Source organism: Terrapene carolina, unplaced genomic scaffold (genome assembly GCF_002925995.2).
Source record: "Terrapene carolina triunguis isolate 2854851 unplaced genomic scaffold, T_m_triunguis-2.0 Scaffold401, whole genome shotgun sequence".
Classification (NCBI taxonomy): domain Eukaryota; kingdom Metazoa; phylum Chordata; order Testudines; family Emydidae; genus Terrapene; species Terrapene triunguis.
Genome location: NW_020664752.1, coordinates 462,869 through 473,224, shown reverse-complemented (window position 1 = coordinate 473,224; position 10,356 = coordinate 462,869). Strand labels below are relative to the sequence as shown.

General features: G+C 43.9%; 1 protein-coding gene across 1 annotated transcript in view; it reads left to right on the top strand.

The window, feature by feature from the left end:
- Positions 1-4,663: 4,663 nt before the first annotated feature.
- Positions 4,664-10,356, top strand: part of LOC112108062 (netrin-1-like) — a gene marked incomplete at its 3' end in the record, with an annotated part of 25,467 nt that continues 19,774 nt past the window's right edge. Inside the window, exon 1 of the mRNA XM_029912966.1 lies at positions 4,664-4,715. The remainder of the gene's footprint in view (positions 4,716-10,356) is intronic.

The window sequence follows — 10,356 nt, the reverse complement described above, 5'->3', positions numbered from 1 at the left end:
CCCCCTGAGCCAGCCAGTCCCTGCCCCGGGGCCGGATGGGAGCCGGCGCCCCCTAGAGGGGAAGGTCTGAACCCAGCCACGACCCAAGGGCTGCTCTGGATCCCTCCATCCAGTGGGTCTCAACCAGGGGTCCGCGTTTCCCTGGGGTCCGCCGAGGTCTCCCAGGGGGTCCATCAACTCATCCAGAGATTTGCCGGGTTTTACAGCAGGGGACAGCAAAAGCGCCAGCGAAGTCCGTACGAATGAACATTTCATGCCGACAGTGAGTGGTTCCGACGGCGCCATGTCCTGTCCCTGGGGAGGTAAGTCCAGGGTTTCTGTCCCAGTTGGGTTAGTTGATAATTATAGGGTAAGAAGGCGAGAGGCAGCAGTTTTTCAGCAACACTGTGGCTGGGGCCCGGTTGGATGTTTAGGTCTGATTTTGGAAGCACCTCGTTTGTAAGCGAGGCGAATCTTGGGGGTACGCAAGACAAATTAACCTCGTGAAAGGGGGACAAGCGTCTGGAAAGGTTGAGAGCCGCCGGCTCCATCCTCTCTGCTGATTCCTTCCTTCGCTCCCTCTTCCCGTCCCGCCCCCGCCCCTCCTTTTCCCAGCCCCACACGCCTCTCCCCACGGCCGGCCCCTCTGGAGCGCCAAGCTCTTGGCAGCTGGGACAGGCTGGAGGGCTCAGTGGGGAACGCCGGGTGACCCCAGCCCCTGCCCCGTCCCAGGCTTGGGGAGCTGCATGCGAACAGCACCCGGCTCACTGTTCCTGTCCCCTGCTCGGAGAATCCCGGGGGTCTGGCTCATCTTTCGGGGAGCGACCATCTCCCCCACGGCATGGTGAGTCCAAGCGAGTCCGGGGGCCGTCCCGGCTGTATCGGTTTCTCAAGAGCCCCCCGTGCACCCCAAATCGGAGTGGGGTCTAGGAGGCGCCCATCTGGGTCCGTAGTGAGACGTGTGAATCTGACTGGGTGTGGGAGGGACACTCCCCTCCCCGGGGAGAGAACCCAGGAGTCCTGGCTCCCTGCCCCCCTTCTCTAACCACTAGACCCCACTCCCCTCCCAGAGCTGGGCAGAGAATCCAGGAGTCCTGGCTCCCAGGCCCCTCCCCAACCACTAGCCCGCACTCCCCTCCCAAAGCCGGGGCTAGGACTCCTGGGTCCCATAAATGGGTGTGTGGGGGGGTCAGATCCAGAAGCCCCAACACATGGTTCGGGGCTGGCTGCTCGGGGTGAGTTGGGTATCGACTCCGGATGGGTGCGGAGCGAGAGATGAAGGAGAAATGGAAGGTGGGCTTGCTTGGGAAATGTGCGTGTGGATGAGAGAAAGAACTAATGAGGAAAGATGTGAAACTCTGAAAAGAAAGAAAGACGGGCTGTAAAAGGAGAAAAGAAAGAATGAAAAACAGGGAAGAGAATGAATAAATTAATTAGCAAAAAAAGATGATTAAAAACGAGAAGAAAGATTGAGAGGGAGATTGAAATGAAAAATAGCTAAGCATGAATGACTGAAAAAGCGAAAATGGGATGAAAAGTGAGAATGAATCAAAAAATTGAAAAGAATGAAAATGGCAAATGAAAAAATAAATTAGCTAATGGATGGAGCAAAAAGAATGTGTTAGAAAAGCAAAGAATGGGGGAAGAAAGCAGTAAGAATAGAAAAGAATTAATGAAAAAGAAAATGGATGAGTGAAAAAGAGAGAAAGAATCGAAACTAGAAAAGAAAGAATGAATGAAAGAAAAGAGAATTAATGAAAAATAGAAAAGAAATATAGTGTGAATGAATGAAAAAGAAAAATGAGGAAATTAACTAGACAATAGAGAATAAATGAAAAAGAGAAAATGAAAAAGAAAAGAGTGAATGAAAAAGAGAAAGAATTGAAAATAGAAAAGAAAGAATAAAAGAGTGAATGAAAGTAAGAAAAAGAATTCATGAAAAACTGAAAAGAAATGAATGAATGAAAAAGAAAAATGAGGAAATTAACTAGACAACAGAGAATGACTGAAAAAGAGAAAGGGAAAAATAGAAAAGAATGAAAAAGAAAACGAATGAAAAAGAAAGAATTGAAAATAGAAAAGAATGAAGGAGCGAATGGATGAAAGAAAAAAGAACTAATGAAAAATAGCAAAGTAAAGAATGAAAAATAAAAATAAAAAACTTAACTAGAGAATGAATGATAAAGGCCTGGTCTACACTACGACTTTAATTCGGATTTAGCTGCGTTAATCCGAATTAACCCTTCACCCGTCCACACTACAGAGCCAGTTAATTCGAATTAAAGGGCACTTAAAATCGATTTCTGTACTCCACCTCGACGAGCGGAGTAGAGCCTAAATCGATTTTGTTAATTCGAATTAGGGTTAGTGTGGCCGCACACCACCGAATTACTGTGTTTAAAGTAATGGGGTAGTGTGGCCGCACACCACCAAATTAATGTAGTTAAAAACTGAATTAAGGTGCTTAGTGTGGCCGTGCACAATCGAATTTATACAACCTGTTTCCCAAATTCGAATTATCTAAATTCGGATTAATCCTGTAGTGTAGACATACCCAAAGAGAATGAAAAACAGGAAAGAATGAATGAAAGAAAAAGACAATGGAAATTTGAAAAGAAATGTTGGATGAAAAAAGAAAAATGAAGAAATTAAGGAGAAATTAGAAAATGAATGAAAAAGAAAGAAAAATTGAAAATAGGAAAGGAAGAGTGAGAAGGAAAGCAAAAGAGAGTGAATGAAACAGAACGGAAAAGAAATATCGAATGAATGAACGAAACAGAAAAATGTGAAGACACTAACTGGAGATTAATGCAAACCAGAAAAGAATGACTGGAAAAGAGAAAGAGAGGACATGACCCAAGGAAGGTGGAGTGGAAAACTGAAAAGAGAGGATGAGAAGGGACAATGAATGAACGAGAGACGAGCGGGAGCGAGAGACTGAAAAAGGAAAGAACGAATGCAGTAAAGCAGAAAAGGGGGGAAAAGAGAGGATGAAAAATAGAACATTTTGGATGAGAAAGAAGAAGAGAATGAGTGGGAAATGGAAACGAAAGAATGAAGAAGAGACAAGAAAAAGAAAGAAAGAAAGAAAAGTGTCAATGTGCTGGGGGGGGTATTACAGTGTAACCCCCCCCACACGCACACACACACATGTGGTGTCTCTGCCAGCTGCTGGGGGGGGGGCGCTGGCAGATCAGGGTGGGGGCCCAGGGGCACCATTTGCTCGTATTTTAGCACTCAAGGGTCTCATGCGTTGTTGCTTGTCGGCTGAGCTCACGGCATCCCCCAGGGCTCTGTGCACCCTCCAGCCCCTGGGGGCCACCCTCCTGGCCCCTGCATTTGAGGGACTTCCCTGCACCCTCCATGTGCTCCCCCTGTGCCCGGGGCTCTGTGTGGCCCCTCCCCCATGCCAGAGGCTCTGTGCCCCCCACCCCTTGTGCCAGGGCCCCCCATTCTCCTCCCTATGCCCGGGGCTCTGTGTATATCAGTACTTTGGTATTAGCTGCATCAGGCTCAGGATGTTAGTACCAGTGCTTGGGCATTAACTGCAACATACTCAGGATTTTACCATCAATATTGGGGCATTAGCTCTAGGAGGCTCAGGGTGTTAGTATCACTACTGGGGTATTAGGTGCAGCAGGCTCAGGGTGACAGTATCAATACTGGGGTATTAGTGCAGCAGGCTTGGGATGTTAGTACCGATACTTGGGTATTAGCTATAACAAGCTATGCGTGTTAGTATCAATGCTGGAATATTGGCTGGAGCAGGCTCAGGGTGACAGTATCAATACTGGGGTATTAGCTGGAGCAGGCTCAGGGTGTTAGTATCACTACTGGGGTATTAGCTGGAGCAGGCTCGGGGTGTTAGTATCACTACTGGGGTATTAGCTGTAACAGGTTATGCGTGTTAGTATCAATGCTGGGGTATTAGCTGGAGCAGGCTCAGGGTGACAGTATCAATACTGGGGTATTAGCAGGAGCAGGCTCAGGGTGTTGGTATCAATACTGGGGTATTAGCTGGAACAGGCTATGCGTGTTAGTATCACTGCTGGGGTATTAGCTGGAGCAGGCTCGGGGTGACAGTATCAGTACTGGGGTATTAGCTGGAGCAGGCTACGCGTGTTAGTATCAATGCTGGGGTATTAGCTGGAGCAGACTCAGGGTGACAGTATCACTACTGGGGTATTAGCTGGAGCAGGCTCAGGGTGGGTAGGGGGCGGATAGGAAGGGAGAAGATATTCACAGCTGGAGGAAATGAGACGAGTGGGAGCTGTGGGCAGCTGTGCTCGGAGCCAGAGCGGGAGCTGGGCTGAAGGTGAGAAATCGAAGGGCTGTGAGTGTTTTTGGCTAACGCTGTAGGAAGTCTCTGATCCTTTGGTCTAACCCCTAGACCCTGCTCCCCTCCCAGAGCCAGGGAGAGAACTAAGGAGTCGTGGCTCCATCCCCCCGCTCTAACCAAAGAGAGTGGAGTCTAGTGGTTAGAGTGAGGGAGGGGCTGGGAGCCAGGACTCCTGGGTTCTATCCCCGGCTCTGGGAGGGGAGTGAGGACTAGTGGTTAGAGCAGGGAGGGGCTGGGAGCCAGGACTCCTGGGTTCTATCCCCAGCCCTGGGAGGGGAGTGGGGGCTAGTGGTGAGAGCGGGGGAGGGCTCTTTAGAAAACAACATCCAATTTCACAGCTCGCCCGGCCGTTTCCCCTTCTCCCGTCGGAGGTTGAACGAATCGGAGCCGCGCGGAGGTAATAAAACTCTGATTTCAGCAGGGCAGTCGGCTCGCGTGGAGGCCGGGACCCTGGAGCTTGTAAACTGGGGAAAGGGGCGGGATGGTGGGGTCTCGTAAACCCAGGACCTAATTGAAAGCAAACAAACCCCGGGTGATCCGAGGGCTGCGAAGTCTGGGCCCTGGGGGAACAGGCCCCAGGCGCTCGCCTGCTTGGGGTGAGAGGTGAGACGCCGGCGTGGATCCATTTGGGGGCAGGGGGGCTGTGCTGAGACTTTTCGGGGCTGGAATGAAGCAGGAAGAGGGACGGGAGGCGGAGGTGCTGGGGGGCGGCCGGACCCCCTGGCTTGCAGTGGTTTCCATCATACCCAGGGTTTGCAGTTTGGTTCAGTGGCTCTCCGCACCCGGCGGGGGAAGGGTTGGATGCTCGCGGTGAGCGGGCAGGTGGGGACGGCAGAGCATGACCGACCGCCGGCCCGAGCTGAGTGCGCTGTAGACACAAGCCCGGGTGTAAGAGCGTTGGGGGGGGAAGCCAATGGCCTGGAACGGCTCGTAAGAGTGACCCAGGAGCGCGTCGAAAGGGGAGTAAATCAGCGGAGTCTAGAGGTGGGACTATTAACAAATAGTAACACAGCGCAGCCGAGATTCGTTAATAATGATAATGAAATACTGAGCAGCAACTTAACGTTCTTAATGACATAAAGCTTAGCAGTCTGGACTGTGCATGAACATAATGAATCCTGTTCAAAAACTCGATACGGGCTAACAATAGTGATCATCCTGCGAGCCGAGTATTCAGAACACCCGAGAAATGGATATTAATAATGACAAAGACTGAAAATGTGTAATAATAACAATATAAGAAAACCTAAGTGTCTATGAATAATATTAAATAACCTAGAATTGTTCATAATAGTGATTATTATTATCAGACTAATAGTAATAACTAATACACCCCAGAAAACACATTATATGAATAATAAATAGCCTAAAATTGTTAATAAGAATTATTATCATTAGTATTAGACTAGAATTCATAATAATAATTAATCAATAGTCTTGAATTGTTAATAGGATTTATTATGGTTACACTAGCATTCAGAACAAGTAATTAATTAATTAATAGCCTAGAATTGTTAATAAGAGCCATTATTGCTAGACTAGAATTCATAATAATTGATCAATAGTTTAGGCTTGTTAATAAGAATTACTATTAGACAAGAATTAATAATAAATTCATTAATAGCTTAGAATCATTGATAATCAGATTGATGATGATTATTCTAGAATTATTATTACTACTTATATTTAATAAATATCACAGACATGCTAATATTAATAAATGAGCTAGAATTGTTAGCAATATTATTTATTAATAAACTACAGTTATTAAGTACTTATTTTATTTATTGATATATGATTATTACATTATCATTGTACAAATCTAAAATGAGTAGTAAGTACTTATTATTTATTATTAATGTAGAATGATAAGTAATATGTAATTGATAGCATATACTTGTTAATAACAAATAATAGCCCATGATGGTTAATACATAATTAATAGTCAGAGTAAAATGTAATACATTTATAAATATTTATTAACAGCATAGAACTATTATTAATAATAAAAATAGCTTAGAATCGTTCATAATAATCAACAATCACTGTAGATATTTAATAATAATTATAGAAGAAGAAGAAATGCCTGTGAAGTTGTTAAAAATTTGGAATAAACAGTAATGTGAGGTTAGAACAGTACCAATAATTAATAATCCATTTGACTAGGAATAACAGCAATTTATTGTACTTTAAGATGTTTATTAATAAATTATATTTTAGAATGTTTAATAAGCTTAATAAAAGAGTAGCCTAAGCTAATTGGTAGTAGAAATAATGAATTCTAATAAATAATTAGCTTATGATGTTTAGTAATAACATCTATACATAAGTGATTATAAAAATATTATGAATAATAAATAATTAGCCCATGATTTTTAGTAATAATACTAATAATTAATCAGTCTAGAGGGTTAGAAACTGCATTAACAAATAGTGGTGTATGATTGTTTATAAGAATAAATAGCTTTTGATGGTAGGTAAAAATATTAATGCATAAGAACATAAGCAAGAAACTATAGCTTATATTTGTTAATAATAAATTAATAAGTAGCTAATAATTAATAATTAGTAATAGGCACTGGTAGGTCATAGAATATTCATCTATAATGATTTAAGATTGTTAGTGATATAAATTATATCTAAGAGTTAATAATAATACATTAAAATTTGTTAATAATTATAAGTAATAATAAATTACCTCTGATAGTTCATAAATCAAACGTTTAATATATAATAATTTACATTTCTTAGTAATAAAAGTAATACATTATCGCTTACAGTTGTTAGTAATACACTAATAATTAGTTATAATAAATAGCCTCTGATAGTTCATAAACATTACTCTATAATAATTTAAGTTAGCTAGGAATATTAATAAATTATAACTTATAATTGTTGATAAATTAATAACTACTTTATAATAGTAAGTAGTAAGTAGTAATAATAGTCATGGATAGTTAAAATATTACTCTATAATGTAAGGTTATTAATAGTATTACTTATCTTTAGCAGTGTTAATTAATAAATAACCCCGGTAGTTCATAAAATAATAATCTATAATAATTTGATTGTTAGTCATAATATTAATAAACTATAGCTTAGAGTTGTTAATAATGAATAATTCGTTCTAATAATTAATAAATGTCCTCTAAGATATCATTAAATATTAATCTACAATAACTAAAAATTGTTAGCGATAATGTTAATACATTATATCTTAAAATCGTTAATAGTAACACTTGAATAGTTAATAGTTAATAAGTATTTATACATTGAGGATACTATTATTAATTAATAGCGTACTGTTTCCGGTGCTAATACTCAAGCGGTTTAGTCAGATGACTACAAATGGCTTAGACCTGCTAATTGCAGTAATTACACATCCTGGCCTGTAGGGCCTCGAAATAATGGCCTTGTTTCATAGGCCCAGAACTCACAGCTGTGTGGGGGCCTAACAGCCATTGGCCGCATCAACTCCAAGTGGGCGACAGCCAATTTACCCCAGCTGGGGATCTCCCCCCCGACCCCATCCCATGCGTCCAGTCCTATGGGAACTGGGCACCTAAACCCATTTGACTCTCTGGGCTATAGAGTCTAAGGGTAGGCGGGACCCTTAGAGTGTCTACTCTGCCCTGTTCAGCAGAGACTTTCTCCCAAATGCCCCCGTGTGGAGCCCAAAGCTTGGAGGTAGAACAAAACGCCACAACCTTGGGGCGGGGGGGCAGAAACGTTGGGCCATGGGCACAGAGCAAGAGAGACGGACACTGCGCCAAAATAACAGGGAGAGATTGCTTGTAGAACCAGTGCTGGCTACCCACTGAGAACGGGGCTCATGAATGTCTCATGTCATCATATGATGTTGAAATTGTCATCGGTAATACGGGCAATACATCATGACATGATTCCTTGCTGGTATAATTTTCCGTTCTTACGTGGCAGCTCCCTTACTGGAGGTTTGCAGCCACAGTGGGGTCTGTTCTGTGCCATCCTCTGCTCATCTCTTTGGGGATGACGGGTCCTTGGAGCCATCCAGGGCACCACCTCGTTAATCCAACGTCTTCTTTTTCTGCCTCGTGTTCTTCTGCCATCGATTTCCGGTACCTGTAAATGCGCCTCGCCCGCCAAACCTCGTAAAATGGGCCCGGCAAATCAAATCTTTCCTCTGCTAAGATCTCTGGTAGCGTTTGCCGAGTCCCAGTCTTCTCCCAAACTTGTTCGTCAGCTACTCCGTCCGCCCATAATATTTGCAGAATTCACCGATAGCACTATAAGTCGACCGATTGTAATTGCTTTGGGGTCATTTATTTAAATATCTCTATTTCACAGCCGTGATTTCAGTTAGACCTGTTTCAGAGACAGATTATTTACATTCAGTGTTTCATATGACCAACAATTATTTTATATAATGTATTATTTAATTTAGATTGATAATACAGGGAATACATAATTACTTATGATTCTTCATGGCTGGTATTATCTTATATCACCAATAACTACTTTATATTACTTATTATTTAAAGTATTTCTATTATTAAACTATTATTGGTCATACAAAGATACATAATTGCTAATGATTCATTTTAATTTATGTTATCGATACTTATTATTATTTTATGTACTTTATTATTCATTGGCAATATTATTGAATTTAAATGGATAGTAGTAGGTGCTATGCATAATTGCTTTTAAATATCCTAAAATCAAACTCTACTAAGTTCTCAAGCAACATTTTTCTTACCTTGTTTCTGTGTGACGGGGCCCTGATCTCAGTGACTCTGTGTCTGGGCAGCGCCCGGCACGACGGGGCCCCGATCTCGGTGACTCTGTGTCCTGGCAGCGCCCGGCACGACGGGGCCCCAATCTCGGTGACTCTGGGTCTGGGCAGCGCCCGGCCCGACGGGGCCCCGATCTCAGCGACTCTGTCTGGGCAGCGCCCGGCGCGACGGGGCCCCAATCTCAGCGACTCTGGGTCTGGGCAGCGCCCAGCACGACCCCGAATCCGATCTCAGTGAGTCTTTATTCCATGTGCTAGTCCAGAGCAGGAACTAAGAAGCCTCAGAGCGTGGCCACTAGCGAGTTACCACGATCCGATCCCCAGAGAGTTCGGGCAGCGCAGAACAATGTTTATCTTTCCCTCAGCAGGGGTAAAATTATCACTAGAGCTGGGAAATGTGACCCCGCTAGCTCGTGGAGCCAGGAAAGCCCAGTCAGTGCTTTGAAGATTTAAAGCATTCGGAGACCAGACATGCAGCGACTGTCACTCGGTCGTAGCTCCACTGGGGTCACTGGGGCTGCTTGACCCCAGCTGAGGATCTGTGACCAAGCTGTTCTCTAGAGAGCAACTGGGGCACGGTCCCTGTGCTCTGCTGAATGTCTCTGGTCCTCAGAGTGGTACCAGGGGGCAGCCGGGTTGGAGCGGGAAGCGGGCATGGAAGAAATCCAGGATCTGCACCCGCAGCTTTCTCCCCCCACTCGAAGTCTGTCCCTCAAGAGCTGGGGAATGAACTACTGCACTGGAGGTATCAGTCAGTGCTGGTCAGTTGTTACCTAGCAGCAGTTTTATTGTTCTGCTTATGTATTTACGTGACTTAGTCAGTCAGTCTATCTATCTATCCCCATCCACCCCTTCTATCTATCTATCTACCTATCTATCTATCTATCTATCTGTCCCCATCCACCCCCTCTATCTATCTATCCCCATCCACCCCCTCTATCTATCTATCTATCTATCTATCTATCTATCTATCTATCTATCTATCTATCTGTTGTGCCCACACTTGCCCCCTATACTCACATGTGGATTTTGGATGGAAGGGGGTGTTTGGGAAGTTATGGAGGGGTCTGTTGAGGGATAAATGGATGGAGGGCGGGATGTGTATGGGTGGAGGATGGATGGATGGAGGGTGTGTGAGGGGATGGATAAATTAGATAGAACCTCTCTAGAACCCACTAAACTGAGGAAACTTGTTGGATTCTGATCTCAGCTCCCCAGGGTCAATCCGGAGTCACTCCTGATTGCAATGGGGGCAGGGCCGGAT